The sequence below is a fragment of the Heloderma suspectum genome, chromosome 4, assembly GCF_057233095.1.
Source record: "Heloderma suspectum isolate Gila_16-S chromosome 4, 16-S_ref, whole genome shotgun sequence".
NCBI classification, from domain to species: domain Eukaryota; kingdom Metazoa; phylum Chordata; class Lepidosauria; order Squamata; family Helodermatidae; genus Heloderma; species Heloderma suspectum.
Genome location: NC_139461.1, coordinates 7454039 through 7466118, shown reverse-complemented (window position 1 = coordinate 7466118; position 12080 = coordinate 7454039). Strand labels below are relative to the sequence as shown.

The 12080-nt window shown below is 48.0% G+C and overlaps 1 protein-coding gene across 1 annotated transcript in view; it reads right to left on the bottom strand.

Moving 5' to 3' along the window:
- The window catches only part of ARHGAP39 (Rho GTPase activating protein 39), a 197790-nt gene that overhangs the window by 101876 nt on the left and 83834 nt on the right, over positions 1–12080 (bottom strand). The gene's annotated exons all lie outside the window — the stretch shown is intronic.

Below are 12080 nucleotides of genomic sequence, written 5' to 3'. Positions count from 1 at the left end.
AGAAGAGGATGAGATTTCAGCGGCTCAAAGCAAGGGCCCAAATGGTCTCTCCTTCACGCGTTGGCTAGCCCCACCAGAACTGCTCAGCATCAGAAGGTAAAGAGGACCTTGGGGAGGGCCCATATCTCAGTGGCAGAGCACCTACCTTGCATGCAAAAGGTCCTAGGTTAAAACCCCGACATCGCCAGGGAGGGCTGGAAAAAACTCCTGCCTGAAAACCTGGAGAGCCACTGCCAGTCAATGTCAACAGTACTGGACTAGATGGACCCACGGTCTGATTCAGTATAAGGCAGCCTCCTATGTTCCTAACCTGAGAAGTACTTTGGAAAAGGGATGTAACTGCCACAGCCACTTAACTAATGTATCTTGAATTATACTCTGCATTCCGTAAGTAATAATATACAGTAGACTGACATCAACCATCAAGAACCACTTGCACAGAAACAGCTAGAGCCTTTAACTAGCATATTAAAATACTGAAGTCAGTGCACTAAAAAAAAATATCCAGATGGTGTTCCATAAAGAGCCATGAAATATAGTCTCTAGAATGCTGACATTACATGGGAGATGTGTGAAAAGTCTCCCACCAAGTTGCTTTGTTTTATTTTATTTCATTTTATTGGAAGACAGCTTTGGAGGCTATGATTCAGACCGGAAGGGCTACTTAACCCTTGCCTCCACAAAAAGCAACCATTTGCCCGCTCAAAATCGCCCTCCGCCCACCATCTGCTTTAACATCCCAGGTATGAAAATATGCAAGGTCCCTCCGTGTTTTCCCCTACATGAAAAAAGCAACAGTTTTGAGTGGATAAACAGTTGGGTAAGTAGATGGGTAAGGAGCCCTGAAATCCCTCTACTGAAACAAGTAATCTTTCATGGCTGTTTTTCTGTTAAAAAACAAAAGAAAACATGCAGGCAGGCGTGCACACAAACCGTTCACATGTTTCCCATGTAACCCCTATTTTGGCCCATAGTCCATCCTCCTGTGCAAGCACCAAGTCATTGCTGACTCCTAGAGGGCCGCCGCTTTCGCTGGCGTTTTCATGGCAGACTGTAGCAGGGTGGTTTGCCATTGCCTTCCCCAGTCGTGACTACCTTTCCCCCAGCAAGCTGGGTACTCATTTTACTGACCTCAGAAGGATGGAAAGCTGAGTCGACCTGAGCCGGCTACCTGGGACCCAGCTTACATCCAGGTTAGAAGACCCTAGATCCATCAGGAAAGGGCTGCAGCTCAGCAGAAGAGCACACACTTTACATGCAAAAGGTCCAAGGTTCAATCCCTCACATCTCCAGGTAGAGCTGGGAAAGTCTGAAATCCTAGAGTCAGTATAGACAATATCGGGCTAGAAAGGCCAATGGTCTGACTTAATTTAAGGTCGCTTCCTATCTGAATGGTTCTGCCTGGCCCAAGTAGATGAAGTTTTGACTTTTACTGACAGATGTAATACAGGATACAATATATGGCTATCAGTACCAGTGGTTGTGTGTCAGTTGGATGGCAGTATATTGTATAGGGTTACCTATTTATCGTGGTCCTTGCGTTCTTGCATTTCAGACATCATCTCCCTTCCCACTTTTCTTTTATGCACTAGTTTCAGAAAGCAGCATCTTCAAGCTGAAGCCACTGCCACATTAGCCTGACCTTGTGAGCAGAGACGTATTCAATTACCGTTAGCCTTTTTTTGTTTGTTTGTTTTACCTCCCCCCACCCCGTCCCCGCTAAAGGAATAGAAGCTGGTCTCTCATGTGGTGAAAAGGGGATTCCGCCTCCGTCAGGAAATGGTGGAGGACACATTTCTAAGACCATATTTCCAACAAAACACCCCCAGCCCCTAACATTTCAAAATGCACAATAAAGGTCAGCACACCACGCCACCACTAAACAGAAGCAAGAAATAAAACCATCTTTTGAAAGCAGTCTTCTTCCAGAATAGCTGCTATGCAGATGGCCAACAATTTCAGAAGCCTCAAAAAACCTGTGGGATGGGGAGGAGCGGGGCTCGGCTCTTCAGCTCTAGGTCACGGGGTGCACCAGAACCTCGGATCATAGAAATCAGAGCAGCCTTCCCCAACCTGGTGCCCTCCAGATGTGTTGGACTGCAACTCTCATCAATGATGGGACTTGCAGTCCACTATACTTGGAGGGCACCAAGATGGGAAACGCTGGACTAAAAGATCACTGGCAAAACACACACACACACACCACAAAAAACAAGGCAGATCACACCTGCTGCAGGGAGATCCACCACTGAGCTACGCAATCCAGACCACAGCATATCACACAGCAACAAAGTGCTCACAGAACAAACAGCTCGCTGTACGATGACCTGAGGAAGCAAGCCAATCTGCACACAGCAGTGTGCAGTGGAGGGTAAACCCACCCTGGGCCAGGAGCTAAATGGGACCAGGGGAGAGAATGTTTCTTGAAACGTGGTTAAATTCTCTTTGGTGAACCAATAAACCCATACGAAGGACATGCAGAATTGTCCTGGGGTCTGCTCCTCTTTCTTCTCCCGCAAAAGACTCCCACATCAGAGCTGCCATTTACAGTTGCTCTTATGTCCCCCCAGATATTAGGTAAGAGCAGCTGGTTGTTTCTTTCCCAGTTACTCTTTTTTGGATCGTGGCCAGGGCCGATGGGAGTTGCAGGCTCTGCATGGCAGAGTACAGGATGGCGCTCTCCACGGCCTCCCTCCTGGTCCTGGGTCTCCTTTCTCCCCCCCGTTGGTATGCAAAATCACCGGATGAGGCCCTGCCATCTCAGTGCCAGGAGATGCTCAAGCCAAGATTGGCCAGGCACAAGTCAGGGTTGCCTTAACTCACTGGACTGGATGGGGGTCTGGAGGGACATAAGAGCAACTCTGCTGGATCAAAGCAGCTCACATAACCATGTCAAAAGTCCTTTCGACAACCATCCTATGTATCAGGTCAGTATTCATATCCGCAATCTGCATGGCCAGGGGACTACAAGTGAGAGATATGGACTTGTTTAAGGACACCCAGGAAGCTCATGAGAAGCTGAGTGTTGCACCTCCCAGCTCATATAGCTCACATTTAAAGTGCCTCCAGCCTACCAGCACTGCCCCCCCTACCCGCTTCCAGCTCTGATTCTATGATCTCTGGCGAGAGGTGGGGGATGCCTCTTGAAGCTGCACTGCCAGCAACGTCACATTTTGCCTTCAGGCATCTCTGACTAATCCCTTCTCTTGGGCATCTGCCAATTGCCCAGACCCGACATGGCCCATCCACACATGGTTCTGCCCTGGCCTCTGCTGCTTGATTCACTGCAGCCCCTTCTGCTCTGCTCCAGTTCTGGGCTTTGCAGATTCAAGCTCTCCCACCTGCACACACTCAAACAATTCAGCAGGGTAGATTCCAGCATGCGCAGCTGGTCACCGGCCACAGTGCCAGGTCCGCCCCTTGGCATAAGCAAGCAGCAACTGGCTGGTGCGTCGTTTCAACACTGAGACGACACCGCTGTCACGCAGGCATGGCTACGCAACACTCACTGGCCTTGCAGAAATCTGACCCAGGCATCCTGCTGAAGCAGGCTCCAGGTGTGCAGGGTGTCGGCTTGTGAAAAGAAAGCTCGGAAAGCCCCAATTGACTGATCTGATGTCAGTCAAACCCCCTCTGTGTCATTCACAAGTGGAAGAAGGCACTGCATGAACTGGAACTACATTTGATCAAAAGGTACTGACTGCAGGGTGGATTGATTTAAACCAAGGTGATCTTATAATCACAATTTAAAATCAGAAAGGGGCAATTTTAGCCATTTATTTAAATCAACCTTCCAAGTTCGTAATTCCGGTCTTCCTCTAAGAAGCATCCATACTAGCTAGTTGCTATAATGAAGTCTTTGTTAGCAGCTAAACAGATATTTATACCACCTGGGAGCACAATTCATAGATTCTGGTCATGCAGTGCACATCCCTCTTGTACCATAGAATTTATACCTGCTTAGGGAGCAATGGTAAAATTAAGGGTTTCTGTCTCTCTATATATAAATGTTAGGGCGCTAAGCAAGATCTCTTATTCTAGAAAAAAAGTGCCTAGGACCTTCTAGAAGTAAGGGCTGGCATTTATTGGGCAGAACACAATTTTCCCATTACATGGAAAGTAAATCCCTGTCCTCTTTGGTTGACAGAGTCCAAATATTATTATTATTATTATTATTATTCATCATGACAACATATGACCTATTGCATCATACTTATAATGCACGACCTCAAAACTTGCCCCCGGCTCATTCTTCTACGTGCATAAACAAGCTTTAACTCATTGTATTTGGGTTTTAAGAGATTATGAGCACAGGCTTTAATACATTTGTATTACATTCAGATACTGTTGAAATCACTGCATCTGATGAAGCGGGCAGTGTCTACGGAAGCTTCTGCCAGAATAAATGCGTTCCTCTAGTCTCTAAGGTGCCATAAGACTCTTTGTTATTTTGACTGCAACAGACTAACATGGCTAACCCTCTGGAAATCATTTAAACCAGGTTATGTTTAGCCAAAGGGGCCGCAGTGGCTTAGTGGTTAAGACGCTGAACTGCAGACCAGAAGGTCAGCAGGACAGCAGTTTGAGACCAGAGTGCCGCGTGACCAAGTGAGCTCCCGTCTTCAGTCCCAGCTCCTGCCAACCTAGCAGTTTGAAAGCAAGAAATTGCAAGTAGATAAATAGGTACCGCCTCGGCGGGAAAGGTAACAGCGTTCCATGCACCTCGGTGTTCAGTCATGCCAGCCACATGACCACGGAAGCATCTTCGGACAGCGCCAGCTCTTCGGCTTAGAAATGGAGATGAGCACCACACCCTAGAGTCGGACACGACTGGTTGGGGACACCTTTACCTTTTTTACCTTTATGTTTAGCCATAATTGTTCTTTACAAAATTAAATCCAAAATCTCTAATTATTATTTGTCTTAGTCATTGGGTTTTATGCACCCTGACTGATTGCCTGGGCCCACGCCACCGCCCCCCCACACCGCAGCAAGGTCCATTTGTTGCTTTTAAGGTGTGTGTCACCTTCCTTCACCCTCCCCCTTCCCAATCAACACACTCCAGGAAACAAAGCTTCAGGCCAACACTACTTTATCAGTAAAGGACTAGCATCTTTACAAATGCAGATTCTAAGAAATTCTCAGATAGCATAGAACCAGCTAACCTACACATCTAGGAATATGAATAGAGAAGAAGAAGTGGAAGCTAGAGAAGTTGCCAGCAGTCTGGGCATGAACTTCCCAGCCAGATGTGCTTTGCAGGGATGCCCCTCCCTTAGCGTGGCTCCCTCCTACGTTGGCTTCCACGCGTGGCCAACCTGGCGGAGCATCTGAGCCCTGCCCCTAACTTTTCCTGCTTCGCTCTGCGACAAACCCTAGCGTGCCTCAAGTCACGCCCCCCACCCTCCTCCTTCTCCTCTGAAACTTGAGTTCTCATGGTGGTGGAACGGAGGAGCCGTTCAGGGTGATCCCGATGCTAATCTGCAAAATCTAAAGAAGAGATGTTTGGGCCAGGCCAAAAAACCCACACAACCTTTCAAAGCTATAGTCACATCTTTGTTTCATCAAAAAACAGAGCACATTCTTAAAAACTATTTTCATGTTGTCGCATATTTTGCCACGCGTAAGGCATTTTTTGCACTGAGAATCCAAGCTGTGCCTACTTAGTACATTCAGAGCAGCCGCAAAAAGATCCCTTTGGACCAATGGCTTCATATTTGTGAAACTCGGGTGACTGAGAGCATCTGCCAGTATGTACTCTGAGGTGATATATATTTTGAAACCAGGAGAACGTTCACCAGGCCATTGTTGGAGGGTTTGGCCAATACTGACCACAACTTACTTTCTGTCTAACAGAGAAATGTGTTACATTCAGGACTGAAAGTTTTCCCATCGTCACATGGAAACTGCAGCATTGTTGCAATACATTTTGTTCTCAGTTTCTGTGTGCTTCAGTATTAAGATGTGCTTTCAAACATATGGTGTGCCTAAATGCACCTTATTTGTAGTTGCAATCTAATATTTGGTGTTTATTTACCTGCCGTGATGATGAAGCCCTGTAACAACTGATTAAAACAATACATCTTTCACAAACTTCACTTGTGTTGCTCTACAAAGCACCACGTGCCTCGATGGGGCATTATAAATAGTATATCAATTATTTGTTATTATTAATAGACAGTAGAGTAAAATAAAACACCCAATCTGCTAACAGCAGCCAACAAAATTGCAAGCTGAACACAGGGGTCCTACGTGAAGTCCATGAGATCCAGGAGAAACCGACACCACTTCTGCTTCAGGACCCACGCTACTGCGCTGTCCCCCAGAGCTCCATGTTGACAGTGCCTGGGAGCCACGCTGCCCTTGAAGCATTACTCCAGCACTACAGGAGATGCTTTTCCCTGGGGACAACCGAGGGCACTCGTGTAATGCTAAAGGCCTGCAACCACATGGGAGGGCAGAACACATGATTCCCATGTGGAATCCATCTGGGACACTGGAGCTTCGCACAATAACTGGGGTCCTGATACAGAGGCCAGTGCCAGTGCCAAATCTGTGAGGAACATCCAAGCAATCTGCCCTGCCCACATGGTTGTGGGCCTTCACAAATTACACGAGTGGGCCTTTGAACATCAGAGCAGCAGCAGGGGAGGAAAGATCCCACGGCACCCGCCACCTAACCTGGTACGAAAGCAAGCACGCATCCAGCTCAATCCTGCTGATGGGCTGGGGGAGGGGAGAGATTCCATCCCTCCCTTAGAACTAGGACGCATCCCATTCATTTAACGCAGACCATGCATGCACACAGGGCTATTATGGCGAGTCCATAAGCCAAGGGTAACTGGCGATGCCTGTGACAACACCCTGTTTGCAAGTTGCTGTGGCAATTTCACACCTCCCTCACTCCCCCCCCCCATCTCCGAGCATTAGCAAGCAAATGAGTGCAGGCACCTCTGCTTGCAATGAAGTCATCCCCTTCTCTACATGCTCACCTCCCCATCCCTAAGAGCGGAGGTCTCCACCCACCCTGTAATGCCTTTTAATTTACCAGGCCTTATTAGCCTGTCTGCATAACTCCAAATGTTACTCCAGGAAAACAATCCATGTACATGCTCTAGTTTTTGCTTTAGCGCAGCCTTCTCTGAACCTGGCGCCCACCAGATGCGTTGGACAGTGACTCCCATCATCCCCAGCCAGCATGCCCAATATTGCCATGCTGGCTGGGAATGATGACAGTTGTAGTCCAATACATCCTCAGGGCATCAGGTCAGGCAAGGCAGCTTTAGCATAACCAACTGTGACACGCCAGAGCAGGGAGAACCGTTCTCGACGGAATATCAAAGCCCAGGGAGCATCAGTTGCAAGCAACCCTCTTCACGGGGGTCCGAGATCCCCAGAGCAGCAAAACCAAGCAAGGGCACGGCTGCTCGTGGAGCACACAGCCACCCCTGTTCTGCACTGGCAGGGTTAGGGCGGGGGGGGAATGAATCATCCTATGAAAGCCTAAACCGCTTTCTAGCAAGGATTTGGGATTTCTATCAAGTGTTGAGAGCAACAGGGGAGGAAGAAAAGAAAAGCCTTCAACCCAAGTGGTGGGGTTCCTCCCCTCGTTTTGTCCTTTTATTGATTACGGATGCCATGCTGAGCTGATTACCTTTGATGATAAAGAATAAAAGGAGTCAGTAGAAGCACAAGCATGGAAAGCAGAAGGCAGGTGGGCTCTCTTGGGGAAGCAGGGAGGCAAGGAGATTTCACTTGGATCCTTGCTCAGAAAACGCTGTGAAAATACCATGTGCTGCTGCTAAGGGGAAAGCAATCTTTTATCGGGATGGAAATACTGACCGAGGGCAAAACAACAGGCATTTAAAGCCAGCCCCCATATACTTTAAGCCATACTGTGGTGTAGTGGTTAGAGTGTTGGGCTGGGACTCAGGAGACCAGTGCTCTAGTCCCCACTCTGCCACGAAGATCACTGGGTGACTTTGGGCCAGTCACTGACTCTCAACCTGACCTACCTCATAGGGCTGTTGTGAGGATAAATGGAGAAGAGGGGGATCATGTAAGACTCCTTGGGTTCCCTGGAGGAAAAAAGGTGGGATAAAAATGAATGAATTACATGTTTCGATTGAACTCCCATCTCTTGCTATCAGCTTACCACAAGCTGGGAACAGAGTAGGAAAATACTCATGGCTGATGGCAGTGTGTCTATGCACGTTCCCATCACAAGTAAAAAAAACAAAACGCTATTTCCTTCCAACCAGCAAAGCGCAAACAAACCGCTATCTTTTCCAGGGGTTCAGTAGGAGGAAAAACTTTCTCCCAACAGCTACAGATAGTGGGGAGACACAATTCAAGCTATGAGGAAGTGAAACAATAAATGAAATACAATTTGAAGACAGGCCCATTCAAATTCACCGTCTACTACCATCAAAGTTTGGTTTTGCTGTTGTTAAATCAAAATGCTGGTCTTCTGCATGACCGTCTTCCCAGGGTTGTTAGCACAAATTGAGGTAGGGAAGCAGGAAGGAACAAAATGATGCCGAGAAACCCTGTACTCTAGGCACGCAGACTGAGGCCAAGGTCTCTCTCAGACAGCCAACCATCCACTGGACAGGAAGGAAACGAGGAGGAGATGAACACAGACACGGGGTGGAGCAGGCGTATGGGTGGGGATTCAACAGATAGCGACAGAAAAGTGGGAGAAGTCAGAGATGTACAAATTAGGGACAGAAGGAGAACAAGATGGAAAAAGATGAGCAGGGGTGAGCAAGGGTGGCTCAGGAAAGACCTTCCTGAGCACGAGGCTCGACAGATGGCATGACCACACGCAATTCAAAGAGAAGAGGAGGGTTGTTCCAGGCACTGGAGAGGAAGAAGAAGAGACAAGCCCTTCTTCCACATGCAAAAAGTCCCCCTTCCCCAACCAAGTCTGAATAGGTCATTCCAATAAACTGCACACAGATCTGCCAGCCAAGGTCAGCGGGACATCACAGCTGCTCCAGAGTGAACTGGATGGCAGCTGGGCTGCTGAGCATCATGCAGAGCGTGTGGTCGCTGCTGCAGCAGCTGCGCAGGTCTGTAGTCTGTTTCAGCTCTGTGGTCAAGGAAATCCTCAACAGCCATGCTGGCTGGGAATGATGGGCACTGTAGTCCAACACAGTTGGAGGGTGCCAGGTTGGGGAAAAGCCACGCTAGAGAGTGTGGGTCTTCCTGGCAAGAGAGAGTGATTTCACTTGTCCAGAGCAGCCCTGCTGGATCACGCAGAGGCCTTTTTAGTATCAACATAGGAAGCCACCTCATCCCAGGTCAGACTATTTTGTCCATCCAGCCTAGTATTTGTCCACTCTAACCGGGCACCAGCTCTCCAGGGTCACAGGCAGAGAGAAGAAGGGTGTTCTCATCATGTTCTACCTGGTCTTCCTAGCTGGAGATGCTAAGGATTGAGAAAGGCTGGAGAATAAAATGCCTGTCTCTTTCAAAATCCAATAGATGTGGTCTAATGGCTCATCTTCCCAGTTACATAGCATCTTTCCCGTTAAGTTTCCAGCATCGTCCTGGGACACAGGCCAAAATCCCCCCTGCCCCCAAGGGCGCCATCTTCCAGAGCTGGAAATATCCCTCGGATCTCACTTCTCACTCAAGAATTCCCTGGTCTGTTGAAAGGTGCCAGTGCCTTATCTCACTCTGTGCGCATGGTGGACATGCCGTATCCCAAGTGTCAAAACTCTTCCAAGTCTGAATAGGAGAGGTGTGGTCTTCCTCGTTGCCCAGGCCACATGCCCTCTACCACTCAAGTGAGCCCGTCTTAAAGAACACGACAGCATTGTACTTAGGGCGGGAATTGTCTTTTTAAAGGGACATGTTCGGAATACCCTTCAAGGCCGCTGGATTGGATGCCCTTGCCAGAGAAACAAAAAGGCACATTCCACCATTCTCCACCCACCCACCCGCTAGTCAAATCTCTCTGCCATTTTAAGCACAGCTCGGAAAAGAACAGAAAATGCAAACTGACTCATGCTCCATTGGTACTTGAGGCTCAAGAGGAAAAGCAGCACAGAAATGAGCAAGCCAAACCACTGCCCATCATTCACCGGCCAGGCTAGCTAATCGGTTTGCACACAGCAGCAAGTTACAGGCGGACAATTCCACGGGAATGTGATCTCCTCCCTCCTCTTCTGCATACACCCCTCAAAGAACACAGGCTTAGAAATACAAAGAGAGAAACGTGAGCTCTGGCGATGTCCTGTTGCTGTAGAAACGGCAGTGCGGCAGGCGTGTCTCACGGATCGGGGGGGGGGGCTTGCTGCTTTGTAGGCCCTGCAGACTCACCTTTCAAGTTACCATAGCCAAAAAAACCAGTCACCCTGTCCATTTTAATTGTCACGGCATCCGTTGCCATGCACAGATCCATCTCCCAGGAAACAACCCTTTTTTGTTGCTGGTCTCCTACTATCTCAAGAAGCTTTTCAACCAAACCAACCCCCCCTCCAAACCCTGCCACACACATTTCATTATCACAGTAGAGAGTAGGAAGAATGTGCTAGTGTAAGCACTGCCAGCAAGGTACTCTGATCCTGGATGCCAGTTTTGACTTCTAATTTCCTGAATGGTTTGGGCCCGTCTCCTCCACCATGTCCCCATTTGATTCAACAGCCCTCTTTGCAAAAGACAACTGCCCAGGGCAACATGCTGCAAATTATAAAGCCAGATTCAGAAGATTGAGCAACGTATAAACACAGAATATTTCAAAAACCTCCAAGCCCCTAAGCTTGCTTGAAGGGGGAGGGAGAAAGGCTTTCATCTGCCTCATACAAACCGACCCAGGCCAGCTTCACTGAGAAGAGAGTTCCAGACCCACCCACCACCACCCAGGGTGGGGACGGGGTGCGGGCACAGAAAAGGCTTTAGCGCATGTCCCATAAACTGAACATACCAAATCAGACAGGACACAAAGCCAAGCCTTCGACCCATGGATCTTATCAAATGGGGTGGAGAGATCCCTCTACACAGCACCCTCTACATGTGTTGAAATCCAAGTCCCAGCATGGCTAACTGGGGGGGGGGGGGCTGGGAGTTGTGGTCTAACACATCCTCACCGCCGGCCCACAAAGGCAGACAGACAAACACAAAACACACCTTTCAAGGGGTCAAGATTCCTTCAAAAAGGCCGGCCTTGTGAGCGATTGGCCCTCAAGCAGAGGACAAGCCCAGAGAGGTGGTTATGCTGCCAAACTCACGGCAACCTGCCACGCAGGAGGACCCCTCTCATCTCGGGGTCACAGCATGCTGAAGAGAGGTGCATGCACATTTCTGAGAGCATAAAGCCATTTTATTGCAACTCAACAATTCTTGGAGACCGTTGGTGCATGTTCTTTTTTTAAAAAGAAAAGAAACAAGACAGACAGAGTCCTCCACAGGCTGACTTGTAAGGTTTATTGAGCCCCATTTTACTGAGGAGAAAACTGGACTACTATTGCAGGGAAAAGGGAAGATCTTAGTCCAGGTTCCTAAACCTGGGATGGGCAAATCTGTCACGTCCGATTTTAATCAGTTTCTCATTTTTCCAATGCAAAGTTCATTCTGTCCTGATTATACATTACTTTTCGTACTCATAAAATTTGTACATATTTTTGTGAGCATTTTAAAATACACATTGTTAATGCATTTTCTTTAAATGTACACATTTTTGTGTGTGCTTTTTTAAACACACACATTTTTTCAAATAATCTTCCAATAAACAAAGTATTTTGTGCACATTTTTTGCAAACTCCTTCACAAACTTTGTAAATGTACGAATTTTGACAGCAAACCGTGTTCCAATTCGTGTTTAGGTTTGGGAAGTGCGAACGAACTTCCCTACCCCAAACCGAGGAATTTTATACATGTCAGGTGGTTGCACTGTGAAAGGAAGAATAGACGTAACTAGGGAGCTGCAAACAGGGACCGAATTGAGGATTACAGGTGGACCAAAAGACTGCTTGTGGTGCGGAGCTCTCATCCCACTTTCACTTCTGGTGGACAGGGTTTCTGTGTCATTTCAAAGCCCTGCAAAACTCATTTGACCATAGGCAACACTGGGC